Source organism: Peromyscus eremicus, unplaced genomic scaffold (assembly GCF_949786415.1).
Source record: "Peromyscus eremicus unplaced genomic scaffold, PerEre_H2_v1 PerEre#2#unplaced_91, whole genome shotgun sequence".
NCBI classification, from domain to species: Eukaryota; Metazoa; Chordata; class Mammalia; order Rodentia; family Cricetidae; genus Peromyscus; species Peromyscus eremicus.
In genome coordinates, this window is record NW_026734331.1 from 593,696 (window position 1) to 620,834 (window position 27,139).

The 27,139-nt window shown below is 41.8% G+C and overlaps 1 long non-coding RNA gene across 1 annotated transcript in view; it reads left to right on the plus strand.

Moving 5' to 3' along the window:
- LOC131901496 (uncharacterized) overlaps positions 1-27,139 on the plus strand; it is a 60,019-nt gene that overhangs the window by 19,242 nt on the left and 13,638 nt on the right. Inside the window, exons 2-3 of the long non-coding RNA XR_009376741.1 lie at positions 4,269-4,488; positions 23,257-23,480. This is a non-coding gene — a long non-coding RNA (uncharacterized LOC131901496). The remainder of the gene's footprint in view (positions 1-4,268; positions 4,489-23,256; positions 23,481-27,139) is intronic.

The following is a 27,139-nucleotide window of genomic DNA, read 5'->3' on the forward strand; positions in this document are numbered from 1 at the left end:
CTTTGATAATTTCCTGGTGTCTATTTTTCCTGGGAGACTTTGCTTCTTCTTGTTCTAGAGCTTTCAGGTGTGCTGTTAAGTCACTACTGTGAGATTTCTCCAGCTTATTTATGTGGGCATTTAGTGCTATGAATTTCCCTCTTAGCACTGCTTTCATAGTGTCCCATAAGTTTGGGTATGTGGTGTCTTCATTTTTGTTGATCTCTAGGAAGTCTTTAATTTCTTTATTTCTTCCTTAACCCATTGGTGATTCAGTTGAGTATTATTCAGTTTCCATGAGATTGTAGGTTTTCTGTAGTTTTTTGTTGTTGTTGAAATCCAATGTTAGACCATGGTGGCCTGATAGAACACAGGAAGTTATTCCAATTGTTTTGTATCTGTTGAGACTTGTTTTGTGGCCAAGTATATGGTCGATTTTAGAGAAGGTTCCATGGGGTGCTGAGAAGAAGGTATATTCTTTTTTTGTTAGGATGGAAGGTTCTGTAGATATCGATTAAGTCCATTTGAGTCATGACATCAGTTAAATCCTTTTTTTTCCCTGTTAAGTTTTGATTTCGGAGATCTGTCCATTGGTGAAAGTGGGGTGTTGAGGTCTCCCACTATTACTGTGTGGGGTTTTATATGTGGTTTAAGCTTTAGTAATGTTTCTTTTACATATGTGGGTGCCCTTGTGTTTGGGGCATAAATGTTCAGAATTGAAACTTCATCTTGGTGGATCTTTCCTGTGATGAGTATGTAATGCCCCAGAAGGGAATTCTTATCAAGTAGTATGATCCACCATAAAATCTCTTGTGAGTGAGGAGGTACTAGGTCCCAGTTGGAAGACAATTGCTAATGTTTTGTTCAATGGAGTGTCTGGGTCTCTATATATCCCTTCTGAGCCTTGCTTTTGCAGGAGATTAATGTAGTTTCAGGTGCAGATGTAATTGTTATAGTCTTCCTCCTTGCTGTTCTTCCTTTGGCATTTGTTTCTGTTGCTGATGGAGAGAGTTGTCATCATTTAGGTTGCTGAGTCTCAGTGGCTGCTGTTGTGGTCAGATGACAGGCTGGTACTCAGAAATGGACCATGCACAAAGCAGTCCATCCAAAGCTCAGGGATTGTCCTGCAAGTAGGAGCCCAATCGAATTGAGACCTAGAGCAGTGAGGTAGAATAGAGTAGCATGGCTTTCTATTCAAAAATCAAGTGAACATCCTATTGTGATGTCTTAGCAGTCATTACCTCAGATGGATGGAGACCTTAGAAAGTAATTGAACAGATTAATGCAGTGATAGACAGGTCTGTGGCTGTGAAGCTTAACTGTACATAGTAGAAGGAGCCATGGAGAGTCATGATAACTTGACTTGTCATTCTAAATGTTACTTGCATTTGAACACCAGGACCTGGTGGAAAATGGTGTTTTTGTAAGCTAGAGAATAGAAGAAGTGGAGAGTTAATTGAAAGTAATGGACTTCCATGTATTACTTTCACAGGAAATACCAATAAGTTGGTGGGTATAATGTGAAGTGTTCTACCTTCTATGAATTTCAGTGTGGAGAGCCTTTAAACACCAACACCTGGTCTTCCACATATCTCATCCTTACTATTACAAGAAATTGATCATGTTATTGCTTTGCACATCAGTGTAGATTGCAGCATTTTTCAGGAATATCTATATTAGGGCCTGATCTTGCTTCAGTAACAGCAATGGATAGGGCATATGTGATGTCTACACACCATGGAACTCATTTCAGCTAAAGTGATGAATGCAGTCAAGGTGATTGCAGGAGAATTCTTTTAACTTGAGATAATCATATTGTACCAAGTGTATCCAGCCCCAGACAAATATCTGATGCTGTCTCTATATATCAATCCTAGATTACACTTACCTACATGTTTCCATTCATGACATTGGAGGCAATGCTGTGGAGCAGAATAATTGCTAAGATTTGTGTTGAGAGTTAAGGAATGAGTAGGTGTAAGTAACCGAGTTTCTGGGCTCAGTATACAATGTAATGTTTTAAGAAAAACGTGTTCAATGAATAGTACAATGAGAATTAATAGTCACTGAGAAGAATTCCATAAAAGAAGAGAATTGTATTAATTGCTTTAATAAGAAAAATGCTTCCTGAGATTTATTTAATAAGGGTTGTTCTATGTGATACTTAATTTGAAAACAAAGATTAAAATAATAATATCAAGATTGGAAGATATCTGTCCAAATGCCTTTCTATTGTTCCTAAGGTGTAAAGTGAAGCACAATAGTCTCATGGCAGTGTCCAAATCTCTAGTTAAAGCCACACACAGAGCGAGATAAAACCAGAGGCCTCCCTAAGCCATTGCTATTCATCATTCTGTTATTTGAAAATTGTCCCTGTGAGGATCATTGCATACAGAAGGTGGGATCTTTTCATGCTGTCTTTGTTAGCATTTTCTAATTGGGTGACTCTGGACATAGCCTTTATTAGAATGGACAATTTGGGGCCTACACAGTAGTTGGGGTTTAGATATTTTTAAGATAGATACATGATGAAACTCTATGGACAGCTTGAATACAATCGCTCAACAAAATTGTGATGCCCTACTTCTTAGAAGTAGAAAAGCAATAAAAACTTTACCACAAAAGCAAAAAGTCCCCAACATAGCATAAGCCTACCTCATTAGAGGTCAATGCTTCACAGGCATTGTAGCAAGTACAGCCTACAACAGAAACAAAACAGATTGCCAGAAAAAATGAATCCAAGTTAAGTTCCAGTTGTAAACACTTGCAGTTAAGTCTCTTTGGATTTTAGGTATGTACAAAAAATGCACCATGGATTAAGAATGGTCTCTTCATCGAGCCTTGCTGGGAAACATGGTTATCCACATGTACAGAAAGAACCTTGATTCCACTTGGCTTGTTGGAGCATTTCTTTAGTCCCAGTACTCTTGAGGCATTGGCTGAGGAGGAGGCAGAGGCAGAGGCAGAGGCAGAGGCAGAGGCAGAGGCAGAGGCAGAGAGGCAGAGGCAGAGGCAGAGGCAGAGGCAGAGGCAGAGGCAGAGAGGCAGAGGCAGGGAGGCAGAGGCAGAGGCAGAGGCAGAGGCAGAGAGGCAGAGGCAGAGAGGCAGAGGCAGAGGCAGAGGCAGAGGAGGCAGAGGCAGAGGCAGAGGCAGAGGCAGAGGCAGAGGCAGAGAGGCAGAAAGATTTTTGTGAATTCAATGATTACTTGGTCAGTGCAGCCAGTTCCAGGATATGCTTGGCTATGGAGAAGGTCCCTGTCTCAAGAATCTAAAAGTGAGTTAATAAATAAATGAATTCTGTTTACTATATGTAACCCTGGAAAAAGATAATGCCAAATTCCTCAGAGGCCAAAGTGTAACAAACTCTGATACTATTAGAGCACAGAGTAGCACAAAGAGTTGAAGGTTCAGGAGATGCCAGTTTTCTTCTCTCCCTTCTTTCACAGTGAGTGACAGACCATCACAGATCCAGCATGTGCATGCTGAGGTTGGTTTGAGGCTTTTTAAATGTATCATGGCTGAGCTCAGGTAGATCCTGCTTCCTCTTGTTGTTGAGGACAGTGGGCTTGTCTTCTGCCTTGACTCTGTGACTTGATGGCCTCAGCTCCCTCAGCTTTCTTGGAGTTGTTTTCTCTAGTTCTCTTGGTCTGGTCTTGCCCATGAACCCTAGGTCTGCTGGGCCTACAGAGTGTGGCTTTCTGAGCTTTGCCCTCTATTTGCTTGGCCATGTTGTCAATAGCCCCTTGTCTGGCCACAACACTGGTCCCAGCCTCTCTCCCTCCACCAGATCCTGACATTGGATTCTGCCCCAAGTAGCTCCATAAAGCAGATTAGAAACTTTCTTTTCCTTCATCCTCAGCTGGTTTAAGGGTGTGCTGAGTACACCTTATCTTTACTGGGCCTTATTCCTCCTGATGACCTGCAGCCTTTGCATTGGGTGGCTGTGGGAACCTGGAATTGGTTTAGTTCAGAGAGGGAGTTGATCATTTGGGGAGGTGAACTTCTGCCATCAGTGTAGTCATGCCTGCAAGTCTATGCTGGAGGCCAATACACTGTGCATGTTCCAGGCTCATCCTGACCAAGACTGCTGCTTCACAATGTGGCATTGTCAGAAGCAAGCTTCTGCCCTAGGCTCCCAGCATGAGTGAAGTGCAAGGGATGCTTCATGTCGGGGTGTGCTAAAAGGAGAGAGATGGGTCTTGGTTTTCTTTCATGCACTCATAGGCTTCCAGAGGCATTGACAGATTTGCTGCCATCTCATGCAGGTTGTCATTTTCTGTTTGTTCTAGCCATGGAGCTTGTGGAAATGCCAGGAATTCTGAAGATTGAGGATGGGAGCAGTTAATGACTTGCCACCATCAACAGGTGGTGTTATCATCTGGTAATCCAGGGTGCAGGAGTAGCAGAGTTCTGTTCTGCAGCTGAGGGAGTCTCTGGCTTGAGTTGTGATTCCCAGGGAAGTCTCCCTTTGCACCACTGAAAAAGAGTCAAGGAAGAAGTCAGTCCCTGGTAAGTGGGATGTCCCTTTCTTTCAGTGCACATCTGTACTTAGGCCCCTACAACAGCTGGATGACATTCTTAGGATCTCTGCCACAGCTGCAGATATTTAGAAACAGCAGTCTGAGTTGATTTCCAGTTGTAAACACATTCAGTTTAATCTCTTCAGGTTTTGGGTAGGTACCAAAAATGCACCTTGGCTTACACATATCTCCTTCATCCAATCATGCTGGGAAGCCTGGATATCCACATAGACAGAATGAAACTTGATTCCATTTGGCTCTTTGGAGCATTCCTTTAGTCTCAGCACACTTGAGGCAGGGTCAGTGCCTGGGAAATTGCAGAGGCAGAGGAAGAGTCATAGACAGAGGCAAAGGTAGTGGCATAGATAGAGGCAGGATGATGTTTGTGAGTTCAAGGGTAGCCAGATCAACATAGTTAGTTCCTGAACATGCAGTGTTATGAAGAGAGAACCTGTCTGAAATATCTAAAAGCAAATTAGCAAATCAATGCGTTATGTTTCCTATGTGTCACCCTGTCAAAGAAATGCCAAATGTCTCTGTAGCCATAGTCTGAGTAACACTGACAGTATTAGAGCACAGAGTATGCCAAAGTGTTGGATGTTTAGAGATAGCCCAGGATGGAGGAAATCACACGTCAGAAATCTGGGACGTATTTGACAAATGGTCTCTTGGGGAAGTAAAGCATTTGTTCCCAGAAAAAAAAAGAAACAATTATTTGAGAGGGGGTCCTAGAGAACAGGAGGATATCTTTGCTATTGCTACCCCTGTGAGAAGATTAATATTTAGATTATTTAGAATTAGATAAAATACATAAATCATAAGAAAGAAGGCAACCCAGGTAGTAAAGTGCAAAGAGAAAGACAGTCCTCCCCTATTTCATAAAAAAGAGAGTTTGGACATACAAAGGTTCAGATGGAGGAGGAATCAGGGAAATGCATAGTGAACCTCCTAGATGCCATCCAAGGCCAACTAGAAAAGAAATGACAGCCACCACTGAGAGAGTTCACAGAAAGCAATGCTATACAATGCTGAAGATGGAAAGATTTCCAGCCTGATTGGATGTCAGTGTGGAGGATCCTCCAAAAGCCTAAACCTGGCCCACCCCATGGATCATATATGTCTTTCCAAAGAACTCAATATATTAGAGAGGTACTTGCCCATCAGTGTTGACTGCAGCACCGTTTCAAGAATATTAGGGAACCAAGCATGGTGTCCAACAGCATTGCCATGGGTGAAGAAAATGAGATGTTCGTAGAATGTGAAGTCTTTTCAGCCATAGAGAAAATGAAGTTATGTTGTTTGCAGTATGTGGATTCAACTGAGGCTCATGAGATGGCTCAGTAGATAAGAATACTTGCTTTTCTTGCAGAGTCCCCAGGCTTGCTTCAGAGCCCCTTCTTGTGGCTTTCAATCTCTTAATTACAAACTTCACAGATCCGATGGCCTCTTCTGACCTCTGTGGGCACTCCACACATTTGTTCCACAGGAATTCAGGTAGACAAACAAACACACAAACACAAAATAAAGTATTAATGGGTGATTTCAAAGATGGATACAACTTGAGACAAAGAGTAAACGAATGAAACCCTTCTCAGGAAATTGTTCAACCTTGTAAATTTTCTCTTTAAAGTACGTCCTTGATGGTGCATATATGGAATCCTGTATTTCATGTTATGAAATTTCAGGAGGAGCTCTGCCCAAGACTAGTAATGGTTAAAGGACTGAAGTGAGTGATTCAAAATGGGAGGAAGTGTGGTGAGAACAGGAGTGTGTTTACTATAACAGTATACACTATAGGAAACATACCAAGTTCAAAAACCAGTATAATGAAAATAAAAGTCAAAATAATTTTATAACTAGTCCAGGTTTTAGCTAATTACTTTTACCTTAAATAAAAATACTACCAGGGATTTATAGCATATGATATATTAATATATCACATATTACTACTTTGGCAACATAAATGAATAACAGCAAAGGTACGAAGAAACCATCAAAGTCTTCTATATACTTACTCATGGATGAAATATCCAATTTTAGCATCTCCAGTCACTTTTAGTGTCTTCAAATATTTACAAGTATAGAAACTGTCTGACCATTTATTTAAATTTTCTTGGATCTACACATTAACCTCCTTAACTCCATATGTACCTATATATGTACACATTCACCCAAATCTTTAAGTCCAACGTATACATGTATATCTGGGTCAATGGCTTACCTTGTCTATGTTGAATAGTACTGTGTTCCAAACTCCAGGCCAGCCCATACATGACATAGCCAAAATATCTAGAAATTTCCATATCCTTTTGCCTCTGAAGGAAGAGCTGTGGTTTTCCCAGAGAGGTGTACTTGGCAGCATTCTCTCTCTTCCGTTGAGCCTGCCTCTTCATGGCCTCCCTCTCTGGTCTCTGCTCTTCTGTGATGGGCTTTGAGATGACTGGCCCTGAAATGCTGACTTTCCTCCTTGGAATTGGTTGTCAGCTGAAGTCATATTGGAATTGAGGTTTGGGAGGTAATAGGTCCTCCTTCTTGCCAGCAGAGGGAACATCCACAGGAGTTGATAGAGAGGCTGTCATTAAATCCAAGTCATTATTCTCTGTTTGTTCCAAGCTTGGAGCAGGAGGCAAGGGCAGGAATTCCAAAAAACTGTGCATGGGAGCAGTTAATGACCAGTCCCCATGGACAGGTGGTGTCTTCTGGACATCCTGGGTGCAGGCACTGCAGAGGTCTGGACTCTGCAGCAGACAGTGTGTCTGGCCTGAAGCTGTCAATCCCAGGGTTGTCTCCATTTTCATCACTGAAAAAGAGTCAAGGAAGAAGTCAGATCCTGGTAAGTGAGGTGCTCCCCACTTTTCAGTGCACCTCAGTACTCAGACCCCTACAGCAGTGGGGAAGGCATTCCTATGAGCTCTGCTTGAGTAGCACAGGCGGCACCTCCATTGGGAGACTTGTGACCACTGTCTTATTTCTGGTAACCATGTGATATCATGTTTTCTCAAATGTTTGTGTTTTCCTTGGTGTTTGTGTGTTGTGTGCATGCATAGTGATCATGGGGAGGTGACAGAAATCCCTTGGGGTGTGGTCCTCCCTTTCCTTTCCCATGTCTGTAAGAGTGACCCTCATTTCCATGGAAGTTTGCTATCAGGCAGGTTGTCTGGTCCACAATATTCAAGAACTTCCCCTTGTCTTCCAACTCTTGGCATTACTCAAATGCCCCCAGTTGCCTGACTTTCTAAATGGGTTCAGGTAACCAAACCCAGTTCCTCACTCCTGCAAGGCAATCATTTCTACAACCCTGGATTTCCTCCAGCTCCACACTTCACAGTCTTGTTTTAATGATATGAAAATTGGGTTAAGAAGGTGAAATGTTGGGTTTGTGTGACTGTGTAGTAGCTAAAATATCCTAATGATTATGCATAGACTTGGCTCACCTCTGAATAACCATTGCAAAAAAAAGAAGAGAGAGAGGGACAGAGCCAATGAAAGAGAGAGAGAGAGAGAGAGAGAGAGAGAGAGAGAAGCTTTGCCCAACTTAGCAGTTGTACACTGGTACACTGGGTATCCTGGACTCTCACTGCACTTATGCTTGTAAGAGAACAGCAGACACTGGGTATCCTGGACTCTCACTGCACTTATGCTTGTAAGAGAACAGCAGGGCCAGCACTTGGAATCTGGGAGTAATACTTCTTCTAGGACAGATTTGGAGTTGCACTGCTCTAGAATCAGAATTCAGCAAACAGAAAATAAAGGTCTACCAAATAGAAATGCCTTGGTGTCCTCTATAGCACTGAGCAACAGATTAGGAAGTAGGTGATTGACACAGCCATATCTGAATGGAATGGCAGAAGTTATAAAGCCAGAACTGCTGCTTGACAAAGATCCAGCAAAGCTGAGCCACATGATGGCTGCCATGCCGCCTTTGGTTTTCACCTGTTACACTTTTAATGGGGCACTTTTAATATTTGTACAATTTGGGTATGTTGCATCCATGGAAAATTCTTTATGAATCATTTATGCCTTCTCCCAGGCATGCTGCTTCTAAGCTTACCCAGTAAAGTCCTGAACATACTGTTCCCCCCACACACACTTTGAGGGAGATATCCTTATCTACTTGAAGGTCTTCTTTACGCCTTGGATGTTGTGACACATAAAGAAGCCAGAGGTTTCTTCATGAGGCTATTAGATATACTTGAAACATCTGTCCCTGTACTTACACAGGGACAAGCTATTCAAAACAAAGTAAAATTAAAAAGGTCAACAAGATTTGGTGGTCTAGAGGAATTGTCCACAGTTCAGATTACAAGGCTCTTCCCACTGTACACTCCGACAATTACGTGACATACAACTCTGCCCTACATAGAGACATATTGATAAGTAAAATATGGAGTGGAAAGATGATGAAAGTAGGAGGTGTTACAACCTCCCTGTCTTAGAAGTTAACTCATGTAGAGCCACTATAATGTCACATGACCAAGGAACAACAGAATGCCAGGATTAAACATATAGACAAATTCTATAAGGAGATAAATGTGAACATTGATTGTATTATGTCAGAATTTGAATAATAACTTCAGCATCTTTAGCCTAAGGATTTCTCCTGGGTACTCTGACCATTAAGAGTTAATAATACATTGCTTGGGACATGACAAAATGCCCAGGATGGTTGAGGATTTTGTTTTGGTCTAGTGTCCTTGAAGTAATCAAAGCAACAGGCCTTACCACAGGCTATCATATGCCTCTAGATTATTAAAAATAGGGCTATGGGGCTAATGAGTAAGAATGATTACTCTGTTTATTAATGATGTCAAAACTTGAGGGAAAATGATTGGAAATAATAACTGTTTGGTCATAGTTTACAAATGATGACTAAAAGATGAGCAAAAGGAGGTGTCCAAAACAAAAATGATATGATCCATGTTTTGGAACATGATGAATGTCTGCTAAGTAAATTCTGTATAAATAAAGAAAAACACTCTGGCTGCTAGTTAGTCAGGCTACAAGATTCTCGCAACCACCATGGCCTGGCTCACTTCCTTCACCACTGACTCCTTACATTTTCTGCAGAACCCATCCACTGCCAAGGAAGGCTTCCCACAGGTGATTGCTGTGTAATGGTGCATGGGACTGATTAACTAGGTCAGTGATGTGTGTGTCTGTGGTGGTGTCCTTGGACATGTCTTAATGGAGGATGGGTGCCACTCATTGCCCTGCATTGTCAGTCATTATAGAGACTGAAGATGGGGATGGTGAGCCAGGCCAAGGCTGAGCTCTCAGGACTCCCATCCTTTCTCCCTGAGGACATCCACTGCTGAAAGGTCGAGCTGTGTCTGCTTTGTGTGCTGATCTCACTCCTCCCCTCCTGGCTTTACTTGAAGACGGGTGTCTGGCATGTCTTGAGCAGGTGTGGGATGTTAGATGGCAGAGTTGGAGAAGGGTGTTTGGACATTCGTTGGCTGAATCTCCTTTGGCATCATCACCATCCCTGGTTTCAGGGCAGAGCACTGACCCCCAGAATAGGACACAGATCTACAGGCCTGCATGCACTGCCTGAGTCCTCTAGCCATCAGAGGACCGAGGCTGTTGAGGTCATTTGATAGAGGTGGCTGCCCTCCTGGTAGGAAGGTGCCAGGCTGTATCCTTGATTAGGTACCTGTGGTGCTGTGGCCTGAACAAGGCTGGCAGATAGTGTTGGATAGGAAAGGACTAAGGCAATGGGATCTAAAATATTGTCACCCTGGGCTGTCATAGACAAGGAGGAGAATGTGGTATTCTGGTCAATGACAGTTACAGTGAAGTCCTGGAGTGCAGCTCCCCTCCTGTCAGTGCTTCCCGTGGGATCCCACTAAGAACACCTGGATAGGAGAGTGCTGAGGCAGAGCTCTGGCCCTGGTCAGTCAATGCAGTCACCATGGTTGTGCCAGCTGGTAAGTAGGGGTAGGCACTGTCCATGAGCTGCTGGGAACAAGTGCTGGAGTCTGATGGCAGGAGCCATGCTGAACTCACAGCTGGGATGCAGACCTTGAAGAAGTTGCACACACTTCCTGCTAAGGGCGTGGCATTCCTCAGCACAGGCACAGAGGGCTGCAGAGCACATTCTGTCCCACAGAAAGGTGCACTTTGGAAATTTTCTGTAGGAAGGAAGAGGAAAGTGGGAAGAACAGTGATATGGAATCTGTGTGGCTTCCCATGAGGAGCTTTGTTAACTGCAGTTTGTTCTGTCTGGGAAAGTCTGAGACCTATTTTCCCTCTCATATCCCAAACAAGTGGTTCAGAATGATTCTTGGTAATGGATAGGATGACACTCATTTGATGAGCTGCCTGTTCTTCCTGTGTGGGCAAGCATTTCCTAGTTGATCCAGGTTGACCCTTGCTCTGACTAGACAACACCATACTTTGCCCTGCTTTGTCTTGTTCTGATACCTGCTGTGGTACTGCCTCACACCTGTGTCCCAGAACAGAAGTGTTTAAAGTAGGAGAACCTTAGACAGCTTCTCATGCCTGTACCTTTGTCCTGTTCTGTGCAGAGCTTCCTCTATGCAGAGAGAGAGATTCTCCCTAGATCAGTCTGACCTTGAAATCACACAGACTGGCCTGCCTCTGCACCAGAGTGCTGGCATTGTAGGTTCTTTCCATGTCCTCCAGGCTTGGCTCTACTCGGAGCTTTCTTAATGAAATGATGTATCAGGAATTTCATAGATAAGAACTGTATTTAGCTAAGAATCCCTTGGTCATCTAGCTCCTTCTGTTCCCCACTACTTTTTGTGTAAGTCATTACCTCTTACTTTTATATAACCATTCAACTCATATACATATATGACTACATGAATACAACCTGCTGATAACATTTCATGTTGATTGCCTGTGTTTCGTGTGATGTCTTGCGACTACAAATGTATTGTGGAGTTCATCTCTGAATAAGGTTATTTCTTAATTTAATAGTTGGTTAAATTCATTCTTCAATGAACACTTCCATAGTAATTGTTAATTTCTTGTAACTCTCCTAGTTGGGAATCCTTGTGAGAATTCTTGCACACACTGGTGTGTCAGTTCTTGTCCAGAGAACAACTGACTGTGGAGTACCCAGCCCATGTTGATAACATCCAACACAAGCAGTGTTCAAAAAAATGTGGAGGATGATGTGGAAGATGGTCTGGATAGAGTGTAAGAGCCAGGGATCACAGCTGGATATTATTTTGTATATGTGACAGGAAACCGTTACCTAGACTAATCTCAACAGTGTGGCTGCATAATAATGGGTGGGGATGTGACATTGTCTTGTGCCTTTTTATATAATCTGTGGTTATCTGTAACATTCAGTTCCAAACTGCCTTTGTGTACATCAGGGTCATCTCTGCAGTTTGTCTTCTTTTATTTCCATATTTTCTAACCCCAGTAAGAACCAAATCTAAATGTGACATTCAATTCCAGGTAACTCTATCAGCATCAATGGTATCCCCACTAAACCAAGATTTAAATTATAGTAAAAATAAGGGGAGAAGTGATCAAAAGAAATGTTTTAAAGTTTCTTTCCTTACTTGCCATGGTTGGAGGGAGAGTATCAGCAATCCACAGTACAATTGAGCAAGAGAATTGGTTGTCCTTGTCTGATCAGCTGACCTGAGTGGCAAGTGTGTCCAGTATCAGACAGCACTTACTGGTCACTGGTCACAGGTGACCTGTGATGATCCAAATTTGTTTACAGGCATCGCCATGACAACCCCTAGAACCTACCAGGTGATGGTAGAGTTGGAGGGAGATTGATGTCATAAACAGGGCAGCAGCCAATGGGAAGATCGGATTCTGAGCTAACAAATGGGATTGGTTAAAGAAAATGCCAGGAATCCAACAGTAGCCACAGAGGCTGAGGTGTGGGCTAGTGAAAGAAGCCAATCTTGGCATGGAAGTCCCCCTTTCATGTGGTTTAGTCCAGAGTATTGGCAGAGCTTCTTATAAGGTTTATCGATGAAGCTGTGTCTATTGTTCCCATGAGGTGTCACCTTCCAGCATAGAGTGTCCCATCATCATACACTGTACATACAGTCAGTAGCCTTGGGCAAGAAAGAGAGGAACACCTTCGTGAAGGAAACGTGGGTGTGAAACCGTTTCACTTGATCTGATTTATGAGCTGTCATCCTCTGTCCATGACCCAAGGAAGAGATCAAAGGGCTCCCTTCTGACTGGGTAGAAGAACAGGGTATTGATGCACCTTTGATGATCAACTCCAAGAATCTTCTATTTGGGTTTCTTCTCCTAGAGGCCTTCCTTGGTCTGTGTTGACCCAGCCAAGACTCACATCTCCCTTCTCTGCTTTTCATCCCTTTTTGGTAGGCTTTGATTCTTGGACTAGGGTGAACCTGTATCCTTAGAGTGGTGGGAAGTATCATGGTGAACTTCCAGAAGCAATGGTCTTCTGTTCACCGTGAAGATGCTTGTAATTGGAGGCTGCTGGTTGTAGCAAGCACTTGAGGGGTAACCCCTGTTGTTTGGGTGCTCATCTTGTACCTCACTCTGGTCTCAGACTCATGGGCATTCTTTGTATCTTGCCTCCCTTCTTATAGTTTGAAGTTGTTAGTCATTGAGTCTGGCTGCCTTCTCTCTTCATCCACAAGTATAATGAGTGTGACAGTTACTGAAGCTTCTTCCTTCTGGCAACAGTCTCTGCAGAATCCTGGGCTTCTAGCATTCTCTGCCATGCTTTTTTATGAGAAAAGGCTAAATAGAGATGGAACACCTGGAGCAGGAAGGCATTTGTTGGTATGTGGTGGTGGGTTACATGAAAATGCAATGTAGGTGTTTTTGTAAGTGTTGCAGCTTGTTGGAATGGGATCCTGGCAGTTGAGAGCCAAGCAATAGCACAAAGTCAATTTAAGCTAGCAGCTTACATCTGTTCCAGTTAAAGCTTTCCCCAATGCAACCACTCTGCTTTGTTAGGGGAAGGTTTCCACAGCAAAAGGTACAGTTCTGCTCTACTCTGCTCCACTACGGCTAATGTTCCCTCTCTGCTCTGCTCCCTTCTGACGAAAGAAGGTCTCACCCAAATCTCATTCAAGAGATTTATTAGAGGGGAAGAATCCAGGAAGGTTGCTTCCTCTAACAGAGTGGAAAAAGGCATTTCCCAACTGAACGTGTACAGGGCTTATGTAGTAGAGGTTCTTAGTGGGGGAGCTTTTCAGGGTGAGAATTGCTCAGATTCCAGTCCCTGAGTTTGGACAAACTCAGAGATTTGTTACATTTTGTGCTCAGGGATTGGTTGGTTTTCTTCCTAAGGGATTGGTTGGTTTTTGTGTTGAGTGTGTCAGGGGCAGAGTGTGTTTCTTTGACTCTGGTTTCAGGTCCCAAGTGTGTTTTTATTCACTGGCCATTTTTAACCTTTTGGCTCTGGTTTCAGGGCTATGGTCTATTTCTTTTTTTGGCCCTTTTTAAGCTTTTGGCTCTTCTTTTAGAGCCATAGTTTCAGGGCCACTGTGTGTTTCTTTGGCTGGCTCTTTTATCCTACAATTTCCCTTTATATTTGAAAAAAAGAGAACAACCCATTTCCCATCTCAGTGTATCTTCACAGACAGGAATGCAAAATTTTGATGAAATACGGGGAAATCTTGTGTATTTCCTCATTTTGATTTAGATTGTTATCATTTTTGGTCATTCACTGGATGGTTCATAGACTGTCTTATGGCATGGGTGTAGTGTGCATTTATATACATTTCTTACTCTAACTGCCTCAACAAGCACTACTGTGACAGTGTCTGTCAGTCCTCATTGAAAATGACCCTGGAGCCTGTTTAGCTCTCCTCCTGCATTCACATGAGCTGTCAGCACTTTCCCTTGGGACCTCTTTTACACTGAGCTAGTGCCGTAGCTAGCAGCTACATGTCCAGCTCAGTAGACCTGTTCCTCCATGTGGATTGTATCATATTTTGGATTGCTTGGCAAAGGTCTGCAATAAGACTTCCTTTTTCATAGGCCAGCAGGCTGCCTTTGTCGTTCACCCTTGTAGTTTCCTTCATGACTGACCACTTGTCAGATAATGTGACACATTCCAAGTGGCAATGACTGAAAGTTGGAAGGTTCATCCAGGCTTCTGGTTGTAAATCCATCAGAAAAAACTGTTCTCTTGTAGCAGGTTAGAACCAAATGAGTAGAACATGCCGGGGCCTGTGTTATTTGAATTCTGACAGTGGAGAGAAAATGAAAGATTGGTAAGTAGATAGATAGAACTGTGTTCAGTGTTTAATTCTCATAATTTCTGTGTTTTTTACTTTTTAGTATTCGCATATTATTTTTCTTTCAGTGTAACATGACTTATTTCCTCTAACCACATATACCGAACTTAGTTACCACACTCCTTTCAATTATTTTCCAAGTCCTCATTTCTCAGTACATACTACCATTCTCTCCCTCTTTACAAAAGAAAAAGCTTTCAAGAGATAACAAACAAATATGATAAAATATTTTTTAGAACAGCATCTCCAAGAAAAGTAAATGTAAGTTAAATAACTTGAAAGATGGCATCCTGTATGTGTGAGAAAATGGCACTCTCTGAAGAAAGATGCCTGCTAAATGCTAAGTAACAGAGGTAGGGTTAAGCCTCAGGAGATGTTGGCTAAGAAGGTCCTTAGTTCCTCCTAAAATATGAAAGTTATTGTGATCCTGTTGTAAGTTATGAGCAAGAAGTAGAAAAGGGCCAAATTGAATGATTTCCAGAATATGAGAAGTTCAGACTCGCCTGGAGCTGGAATCCCCTTTCTGATAGCCAGCTGGGTGGCTTTCATAGACCAAGCAGGCTCTTCCATCATTTTGGGGGAGAATGGTCAGGAATTGTGCTATTAGGTTGTTGGATGGCTCTTCCACATATTAAAATGTCAAGAGAGAATTATACACTGGTAAGGAGAAGGCACAGTTGTTAGATATATTTGTAACAACTCTCCAATTTGTTATGTGTACATATGCACAGAAGGGAATTCTTATCTTGTACTGCAATCCACCATAAAATGTTCTGTGACTGAGTAGTTCCTATGTCCCAGAGGTAAGACAACTGCTATTGTTTTGTTGAATGGAATGGTTGGGTCTCTACATTTCCCTTCTAAACCTTTGCAGTTTTGCAGGAGATTAATGTAGTTGCAGATGCAGATGTAACAGTTAGAGTCTGCTTCCTTGCTGGCCATCCTTTGGCATTTGTTTCTGTTGCTGATGGAGAGAGTTGTAATTGTTTCAGCTGCTGAGTCTCAGTGGCTGCTGTTGTGGTGAGATGGCTGGCTGGTACTCAGAAATGGATCATGTACAAAGCAGTCCATCCAAAGCTCAGGGATTGTCCTACTAGTAGTCCAATCAAATTGAGAACTAGAGCAGTGGGGTAGAATAGTGTAGCATGGCTTTTTATTCAAAAATCAAGTGAACATTCCATTGTGATATGTTAGCAGTGATTACCTTGGATGGATGGATACCTTAGAAAGTAATTGAACAGAAATTTGCAGTGATAGACAGGTCTGTGTCTGTGAAGCTTAACTGTACATAGTAGAAGGAGCCATGCAGATTCATGAAAACTTGACTTGTCATTCTAGATGTTACTTGCATTTGACTATCAGGCACATTGGAAAATGGTCTTTCTTTATGCTAGAGAGTAGAAATAAGGGTTAACTGAAAGTAGGGGGCTTCCAAGTATTGCTTCCACAGGAAACACCAATAAGTTGGTGGGTATAATGTGAAGTATTCTACCCTCTCTCTATTTCAGTATGAGGTCACTTTAAACACCATCACTATGTCTATATCATTTCCCATTTATACATCTCCAAGGAATTGAACATGTTATTGCTTTGCACATCAGTACATATCGCAGCATTTTTCAGGAATATCTATGTTAGCTGATCTTGTTTTCCAATAAGAGAGCAGTGGATAAGGAATATGTGATGTCTACACACAACAGAACCATTTCAGCTAAAGTGATGAATTCAGTCAAGGTGATTGCAGGAGAGTTCTTGTAACTCGTGATTTTCATATTATACCATATGTATCCAGTCCCAGACAAATATCTCCTGATGCTGTCTGTATATATGGATCCTAGATTACACATATCTCCATGGTTCCATTCATGACTTGGGAGGCAATGCTGTCAAGCAGTTGTCAATGTCTAAGATTTTTGGTGACAGTTAAGGAAAGTTACTGGGCTCAGCATACATTATACAGTTTTAAAAGAATATGTTCAATGAAAAGTACAATGAGAACTAATGTTATTGAGAAGGATTCAATACAAGTACAGCACTATATGAATTGCTTTAATATGAAAATGCTTCCTGAGCTTTGTTTAATAAGAATTATTCTACAACACCCTTAGTTTGAAAACATCAAGATTAAAGTAATAATATCAAGGTTAGAAGATATCTATTCAAATGCATTTCTATTGCTCCTAAGATGTAAAGTGAAGGACAGTAGTCTCATGGCAGTGCTTAAATCTGTAATTAAAGCCACACAAAGACAGCATAACACCAGAGGCCTCCCTAAGCCATTGCTTTTCATTATTCTGTTGTACCCAAATTTGTCCCTGTGAGGATCATCGTATACAGGTAGTAGCATCTTTTCATGGTGGGTTTGTTAATATTTTCTACATGAATGACTTTGGAAATAGCTCTCTTTAGAATGAACAATTTTGGTCCCACATAGTAGTTAGATATTGTGAAGACAGATACACCATTTGTGGTGATATCTTATTTGTATGTTAATATATAAAGCATGCCTGGAGATCAAGGGTAAAATGGCCAGCCACTTTTAAGTAAACATAGAAGTGATGCAGTGGTAGCACACGCTCTTAATTCGATCATGTGGCATAGGGTCTCTGTGTGATCAAGGACACAGTAGGGAACAGCCAAGCTTGGTGACACACGCATTTAATCCCAGTACCAACCACAGAGACCTGGCGGTCTGTACAGACAGGCATTGACAAGGAAGTGAGGTAGCTAGGCTAAGAGCCAATGAGAGGGCAGTATAGCAAGGCAATAAAGGCATGGGTAAGACAGGAAGTAGCTCACTTTTGGTAGGTGCAGGACTGGAGAGGTAAAGTTGGTGGCTCTCTCTATTTCTCTGATCTCTAAGGCTTTCACCCCTATATTTGGCTCTGTGTTTCTTATTTAATAAGACCATTTAGAAATTCATCTACAATTGGTGCTCATGTGGCAAGAATTCATTAAAAAAACCCATTGATGGCCTTATATGCCAGGGTTTACAGGCCCCCTGGCTTGGCCAGAGCTACATGAGATCTGGCTAAATGCAGCTGGAGCTACTTGTAGCCAGATCTCCTACTCATGTTGCTGGAGCTGCAAGGTTGCAGAACTGCAAGCAGCTGCACTGTTTGTGTGTTTACAGAGCCCCTGGTTCAGACCAGAACACGTGGCTGGACTTTTTATTTAGTTTTTAGCTTTTAGTAGGTGCTTTCTCTCTCTTTCTCTTTCTCTATGTCTCTGTTTCTGTCTCTCTGTCTCTCTCTGTCTCTCTGTCTCTCTGTCTCTCTCTCTCTGTCTCTCTCTCTCTCTCTCTCTCTCTCTCTCTCTCTCTCTCTCTCTCTCTCTCTGATTCTCATTTTGGACTGCCATCATGCTAGGTAGCTGCTTTGAAAATCCCTTGGACTTCTACTGTTCTATGCAGACTTGGTAAGTCAATTAAGATATCAGATATCTTAAAGGGAGAAACTAGTTAAAAGAGAACATTTTTTCCATATTAAAAAATAGAAAATATTTTTCAATAAAAGGAAATTAATCTTTGTTTGATAATTCATTAGACAGTCTTGAAAACTGTACAGTTAAATGAGAGGATAATTAATGTTGATAGGATGTAGGAAACAACAGTTATAACTATTATTTGTTTAATTATCCTTATTTTAGTATTAAAAAGATTGGTCAACTTAAGTGCCACGATAAAAGCTTGAGAAAAAAAGGTTAAAATGAATTATAGAGAAATTCAGACCCAGGCAGAAGACTTTAAAGGTGAAATTATTTCAGGAACGCATTATATGGTTACAGAGAGACAGCCTCTTTACAAACAATCAAACTTAACTCATCTGGTAGCCTTACAGGAACTACCTGCTCAACGGCATGTACAAGCTAACTGGACTCCAGTGGAAATGGTAGATTTAAGGAGATTTAAAGAAGCTATAGTATCCTATGGAATGCATTCTCCATTTGTAAAGCAAATGTTAAACTCGTGGTCAACTTGTAATAGGATTATTCCTCAGGACTGGAAAGAGTTGGTAACAGATGTTCTAGAATCCAGAGCACAATTACAGTGGTGACAATGGCTTAAGGAGGAGGCTAAGGCAATAGACACCATGTAGAAGAAGAGGTGTGGACATTGCCCAGGATCAAAGACAATGTTTATATGATAATCAAACCTTAATTCTATGCCGCATGGCAGCCATGAATGCGTGGGACAGAATTGAGGAAGCAGGAAAAAATTGAAAATTTAAGTAAAGTGGTTCAAAGTCATTATAATTCAGTTCAAAAATGGAATTGTATGATATTCTTTGATATTATCGGATTTTTCAGAACCTCTCAACATAGTTACAAACTCTCAGTATGCTGAAAGAGTGGTATTACATATTGAGACTGCAGAATTTATCCCTGATGAGTCAGAATTAACTTCACTATTTATTCAGTTACAAGATATAATCAGGAATAGGAGCATCCCTTATATATAACTCACATCTGATCCCATATGGGACTGCCAGGCCCTCTAGCACAAGGTAATGACAAGATTGATAAATTATTGATAGGAAATGTGCTGGAGGCTTCAGAATTTCATAAAAAACATCATGTCAATAGTAAAGATTTAAAAAAGAATTTTTCTATAACGTGGCAACAAGCTAAGGATATTGTAAGGAAATGTCCTAATTTTTCCTTTTATAACCAGACTCTGCTACCAGCTGGATGTAACTCAAAGGGTACTCAGAGGAATGAAATCTGGCAGATGGATGTGTTTCACTTTGCAGAATTTGGAAAACTAAAATATGTACACTATACCATTGATACTTATTCAGGATTTCAGTGCAGAAATGCTTTTGGTTCTGAAAATGCTGAACCTGTAATCATGCATTTGCTAGAAGTTATGGCCATCATGGTTAAACCTGCACAAATTAAAACTGACCGTGTTCCAGCATATGTCTCTCGTAAAATGAAACTTTTTTTGCTTATTACAATATAAAGCATATTACAGTTATACCACATAATCCTACAGGCCAAGCAGTTTTAGAAAGATCAAATAGAACTCTAAAGGATATGCTAAATAAACAGAAAGGGGTAACAACCCCCCCCCCCAGAAATAGATTACATAATGCTCTATTAACTTTGAATTTTCTCAGTGCTAATGAGAAAGGGACAATAGCTGCAGAGAGACACTGGATAATAGATAAAACTGAAGAATTAAATCGGCCTATATACTTTAAGGATGTGCTGACCTCAGAATGGAAACCAGGATATGTGTTATGTTGGGAACGAGGTTTTGCTTTTGTTTCTATAGGAAAAGATAAGCTGTAGATACCATCAAAATTGATATAGGTTCAATTTGAACAACAGAGACCCCTTAATTAGAAGAGGTGATAGTTCATCAACCAGCATGACCATCCAATTTAAACTAACTTATACCACTAACAAATGCCTTTTTATTTAATCAGATATAACTTGCCAAAAGGGAACCTCTCCAAAGTTAGGTTTGGGGAAGCGTTTTTTTGTTTTTGTCTTTCAGGAGAATGAAGGCCAAGGAATCTGAAGAACACTGGACAAATGAGACATCTGAAGATAAAGGACAAATAATCTAGAAAAAATGTCCCAAGAAAAAGAGTAATTTGGCCTGTTGGTGTATCACATGTAAAATTTCTTAAGTCTTCCTAAATGTTTGTTTCTGCTCTTCTCTACAGACCACTAACACAATTGGTCTTTTTGTAGTCCTAGTTCAATTAACAATTAAAGCTGGCTTTGAAGTTGGAGAATGGCTCTTTCCTTCTCTAAACCCACGTATGTTGTTAAAAGGAAAATGGACTCAACAATTCTCTCTCATATAAACCCTCCTCATTCTCGCTAATTGGTACAAAATGGGAGGAAGTGTTGGAAGAACAGGAGTGTGTTCACTATACAGTATACACTATAGGAAACATACCAAGATCAAAAGCCAGTATAATGAAAATAAAAGTCAAGGAGAATAATTTTATAACCACAACAGGTTTTGACAAATTACTTTTACCTTAAATAACACTACCAGTGATTTCTAGCATATGATGAATTTATGTAACACATATTTCTACTTTGGAAACATTAAAGAACAATAGCAAAGGTATGAAGAAACCGTCAAAGCATTCTATATATACTTACTAATGGATGATATAACTGACTTAATTTCTTCAATCACTTTTAGTGTCTTCAAATATTTACAAGTATAGAAACTGTCTGACCATTTATATATAAATCCCTGGATCTACCAATTAATTTTCCTAACTCCATATGTACCTACTTATCTACACACTCACCAAGATTTTAATCCAACGTATACATGTATATCTATGTCTATATCTCATTTTGTCTGTGTTGAATACCACTGTGTTCCAAAAACTAGGCTAGGACTTATATGATATAGTCATAATATCTAGAAATTTCTATATCCTTCTGCCTCTGAAGGAAGAGCTGTGGTTTTCCCAGAGAGGTGTACTTGGCAGCATTCTCTCTCTCCCGTTGAGCCTGTCTCTTCATGGCCTCCCTCTCTGGTCTCTGCTCTTCTGTGATGGGCTGTGAGATGACTGGCCCTGGAATGTGGACTTTCCTCCATGGAATTGGTTGGTAGCTGAAGTCTTGCAGCAGATAATGGATCTGAGGTTTTGGAGGTGATGGGGCCTTTTTCCTGGCAGCAGAAATAAGCTCCCTCTGTAGTGAAGTGTGAGATGATGCCCTGTATGATAATGGCCTACAGACAGCTGGCTGAGGCCCAGGGAAAGATTGGATGGGGTTGGTTATGTTAGCTCGTGTGGCCCTGGTAGCAATAGGCAGAACAGGCTTGTCAGAGGCCATCAAAGAAGTGCAGGCAGGAGCTGGTTTAGATGGCTTGAGTGTGGTAGGCTGAGCTGAGTGGGAATGAGGCCTCACATGGTATACTGCAGGGAGCCTGCGTGAAGCCAGGGAGAGAGTGTAGATGTAACCTACCGTCTTATTAAATAAGAAACACAGAGCCGATTCAGAGAAGAAAGCCAAGATGTCAGAACTAAGAGCCTTACCCTTCCTGCTTCAGCCAAGAGAGCTCTCCGAAAAGGGGGCCTATTTCCTGTGTGTATGTCTTTAAATAGTCTTTCTGTTCTGCCTTCTCATTGGTTGTAAACCCAAACACGTGACTGCCTCGTCACTGCCTGTGTGTACAGCCCTCCAGGTCCTCTATGGTATTGAGATTAAAAGCTTGTGTCTCCAATGTTGGCTGTATCCTTGAACACACAGAGATCTACCTAGCTCTGTCTACCAAGTGCTGGGATTAAAGGCTTGCGCCACCACCACCATGCTCTTGCTATGGCTCTAATAGCTCTGACCCCTGGGCAACTTTATATATTAATATACAATTAATATCACATTTCAGTACAAATAAAATACCACTATAAGAGAGGCTTTCTAGAAACCAGTCTGGCTTGTGGCTTCTCCAGGCCTGGGAAAGCCAGAGGTACTAACTTGACCTTCCCAGGTGGGGAAGCTCATACTGAGATGGGGATGGACAGTCTCTGTGAGCATTGCTCTCTGGTCTCTGAGCGTTGCTCGGGGTTTTACCATGGCCTCGGCCATCACATGGCACATCCAGACGGGATGTGGTGGCTGGGCTTGTCCAGACATTTTTGTTGCTGAAGTTTAGCAGAGTCTGGGAGGAGGAGATGCCAGTTTTGTCATTATTCTTCTTCCCCCGTGAGTGAAGGACCTGAGTGGATGCCCATTATGTACATTCCGAGGTGAGTTTGAGGCTTTTTAAAGGCGTCATTGCTGAGCTCAGGTGGATTCCTCTTCCTCTTGGTCTTGGGGATGGTGGGCTTCTCTTGTGTCTTGACTCTGTGACATGATGGCTTCAGCTGCTGTATTTTGCTGAAGTTGTTTTCTCTGGTCCTCTTGGTCTTGTCTTGTCCTTGCACCCTAGCTACCCTGGGCCTGCTGAGTGCAGATTTCTGAGCTTTGACCTCCAAGTGTTTGTTGTCCATGTTGTCAATATCCCCTTCACTGGCCCCAGCATTGTTTCCAGCCTCTGCTCCCTCCACCAGGTCCTGGTGCTGGATTTGGTCCTGAAGAGGTCCATGAAGCAGATGAGATACTTTCTGGTCTTTCTTGTTCACTTTTTCAGAGTCCAGTGATGCTGGAACTTTCCTGGGCCTGATCCTTCCTGATGACTGTGGAGTCTTTGGAATGGATTGCTGTGGGATTTTCCTGGTGGTCTAGGTCAGTGAGGGAGTTTAAGATTTGGGGAAGGTGAATATCTGACAGCACTGTAGTCATGTCTTCCATGTCATGCTTGAGACCATGACACTCTGCAAAGACCCAGGCTCTCCTAGACCAAGGCTGTTGCTTCACAAGATGGCATTATCAGAATCTGGCTTCTACCTTAATCTCCCAGCATCAGTGTAGTTCAGGGGCTGCTGCATGTCAGAGTGTGCTAGAGGGAGAAATGATGAGCCTTGGTTTTCTGTACTGCCCTCATAGGCATTCAGAGGCTTTGATTGCTCAGCAGTCATCTCTTCCACATTGTTATTCTCTGTTTATTCCAGGCTTGGAGCTGGAGGCAAGGCCAGGAATTCTGAAGGACTGTGAATAAGGGCAGTTAATGACCTGTCCCCATCAACAGGTGGTATCTTCATCCGGGTATCCTGGGTTCAGGCATTTCAGAAGTCAGGACTCTGCAGCAGACAGAGTGTCTGACCGGAAGCTATCTATCCAAGGGCCCTCTCCATTTCCACCACTGGAAAAGAGTCAAGGAAGGAGTCAGTGCCTGGTAAGTGAGATGATCCCCTCCTTTCAGTGGACCTCAGCACTCAGGCCTCTGTAGCAGTGTGCCAGGCATTCCCCTGAACTCTGCTTGAGTGGCAAGTGTAGCACCTCTGTTTACAGACACTTAGAAACTACTCAGTTGTTTCTGGTGACCACGCAATGTCTTATTTTCTCAGATGTTTGTGTGTTCCATATCATTTATTGGTGTGAGCATGCATAGTGGTCATGGGGAGGTTACAGAATTCTCTTGGTGTGTGGTCCTTTCTTGCCCTCCTTTTGACTTTGAAACAGTTCCTCTCAGTTATTTGGAAGTGTGCCATTAGGCAGTTTGTCTGGTCTATAATTTCCAAAACTTACACAATCTGCTTACTTCTTTCATGTAGTGGCATTACTCATGTGCAACCAGATGTTTGGATTTTTTGTGGATTTCAGTGTGCAAACCCAGTCCTTCACTCCTGAAATGCAAGCCATTTAAGAACCCCAAATTTTCTCGAGCTCCAATTTCATCAACGTGTTATAAGTGATATGAAAATTACTTGAAGAAAGTGAAATAGTGTGGCTTGAGTGTGACTTTGTTATAGAGAACATGGGTACATGATCATGGACTTGTGTCATCACTGAAGAATCACAGAGAAAAAGAGGATAAGAGAAGATACAGCAAGAGAGTGAGTAAGTTTGAGAGAGAGAGAGAGAGAGAGAGAGAGAGAGAGAGAGAGAGAGAGAGAGAGAGAAACAGACATTGTGAGATGAAGGGACACGCAAAGAGAAATCCTGTGAACAAATACCCTCTGTATATGAACAGTAAAGTACGACACTTTCCCCTGAATGTCTGGATACTCATGGAAACTCCAGTCAGTCTTCTTTGTGACATTTCACATCATGCATGTCCAATAACTCATTCTGATTTTTATGATATAAAGGTGTCTTCTAAAAGAATAATGCTAAAATGGCTGCTTTCTTACTGTTCTTGATATAGATGATACTCCCCAAATTAGAAGCAGTACTTTGGATAGCTTTATGATGCCATTAGTAGTCCTTGCTTCTTAGGTTTTAAGCTCTTTCACAGGACTCTCCCAGAGATCAGATGTATCATCAATGGTGTGTTTTGCTAACAAGACTAATCCGTAAAAGTAGTTAACACCTTCTATGTGTTTTTAGGGTAAGGGAAGCTCACCATTTTTCCTTGAGTACATTAACCAGTCCTTGGGAGATTCCTAAGTGGAGAGGAATTTAGAACCCAGAAACTGAATTCTGGAGTCTCAGAGTAGAGATTGAATGGAAGATGCAGCTACTTAACTGGTATAGAAAAGCTCAATGCTTTCCCTCAACATAAAGAGAACAGGAAGGGATTAAACAGTAAAAGGGCACAGAAAAAGAAAACACCACCAACAAAAATGAAACAACAATGAAATACAAGAATAACAAAGAATAAAAAGTTTCATACATCAAAAGAACCATGACGGTAAAACTCTAAATGTAAAATGAAATCTACAACCCAATCTGAAAACCCGAGGGAATTATTTTTTTCTTTATTAAGAAAATTTTTTTATTCAGTTTATATACCAACCACAGATTCCCCCTCTCATCCCTCCTCCAGCTCCCCTCTAACCCATCCCTCATTCTTTCCTCCAAAATGGTAAGGCCTTCCATGGAGAGTCAGCAGAGCCTGGTACATTCAGTAGAAGTAGGTCCAGGCCCCTTCCCCTTCATCAAGGCTGTGCAAGGTGTCCCACCATAGGTAATGGGATCCAAAAAGCCAGCTCATGCACCAGGGATGGATCCAGTTCCTACTGCCGGGAGCCCCTTTAACAGACCAAGCTACATAACTGTCTTGCTTATGCAGAGGACCTAGTCCAGTCCCATGTAGTCTCTACTCCTGTCAGTTTAAAGTTCATGAGTTCCTACTAGCTTAGTTCAGTTGTCTCTAGGTTTCTGAATCATTATCTTGATGTCCCTTGCCCACAGAATCCCTCCTTCCTCTCTTCAGCTGTGCTCCTTAGAGCTCTGCCTAGTGCTTGGCTGTGGATCTCTGCATCTGCTTCCATCAGTTACTGGGTGAAGGCTCTATGATGACAGGGTATTCACCATTCTGATGACTGGGTTAGACCAGCTCAAGCACCCTCTGCACTATTGATAGTAGTCTAAGCTGGGGTCATCCTTGTGGGAATTCTGGAAACAGCATTCTGTGGAGTGTCTGGTTTTACTTAAGCAATAAATAGACTGAGAATTCTTTTCTTTCTTCCAGAAAGATTTCCCTAGGATTTGACTTCATATGTGGCCAAGGTAGAGAAAGGTGGCAGACATTTATGAGCAAGGTGATCAGAGTGGAGGAAGGGGATTAACTTGGTGTCAACAACAGTACTAAAGGCTTGTGAGATCTTTATCTGTCTGTGGACAGGAGGCACGGACACACTCCTTTATTGACCCTGGTTTTCTGCCTGTGATAAGCCTTGGGTGTTAAGTCAAGAGCTTGTAATTATAAGACTTGGTTCTGATTTGATTAATTTATCTGCATTAAGCACTGAAGGCCTTGCCCAAAACAGTTATTTGCCACAGTTTCAATATTGTTTTAAGAGTCATTACATTTAAGAATGCTGGTATTTCTTTTAATAACTCATAACTTTGCAGTGTGGACAGACTGAATATACATCAGATCTTTATATCTTTGACTTTATCCATGAATTCAGACAAGAGAGGATGAAAACTTTTCAGAAAAATAAATTGTGTCTAAATAAGTAAAGGCATTTTCCTACAAATCTTATTCTCTGAAGAACACAGTATAACAACCATACACCTAGCATTTATGCTGTATTAAATATGAGCATTTTCCATGTGATTGGAGGGAAACAGAAGGAGGATGTAAACAAATGCTATGCTGTTTTCTAGAGAGACTTCCGCATTGGCAGACTTTGCTATTCACAATAATCATAGAACCAACTACTAATGTAGAGAATGTAGTTTATAGACAATTCAGAGGGACAAAGTAGAAATAAGAGTGTGTGTATGTATGTATATAAATATATGAGTGTGTGTGTATATATATATATATATATATATATATATTTGTGTGCATCTGTGTATTATAGGAATTAATAAAAAATTGAGTTATAAGCTCTTTGGTGGTTATGGGAAATATAGGAATAATTCAGTCTAGAATATTTTTTTTTAATTTTTATTTTGCACTACAATTCAGATCTACATATCAGCCACGGATTCCCTTGTTCTCCCCCCTCCCGCCCCCCTTACCTTCCCCCCAGCCTGCCCCCCATTCCCATCTCCTCCAGGGCAAAGACTTCCCCAAAGACTGAGATCAACCTGGTAGACTCAGTCCAGGTAGGTCCAGTCCCCTCCTCCCAGGCCAAGCCAAGTGACCCTGCATAGGCCCCAGGTTTCAAATAGCCGACTCATGCAATGAGCACAGGACCCGGTCTGTGCATCTGCCTGGATGCCTCCAAAACAGATCAGGCCAATCAACTGTCTCACCCACTCAGAGGGCCTGATCCAGTTGGTGACCCCTCAGCCATTGGTTCATATTTCATGTGTTTCTATATGTTCGGCTATTTGTCTCTGTGCTTTATCCAACCTTGGTCTCAATTCTCACTCATATAAACCCTCCTCATTCTCGCTAATTGGACTCCCAGAGATCCACCTGGGGCCTAGTCA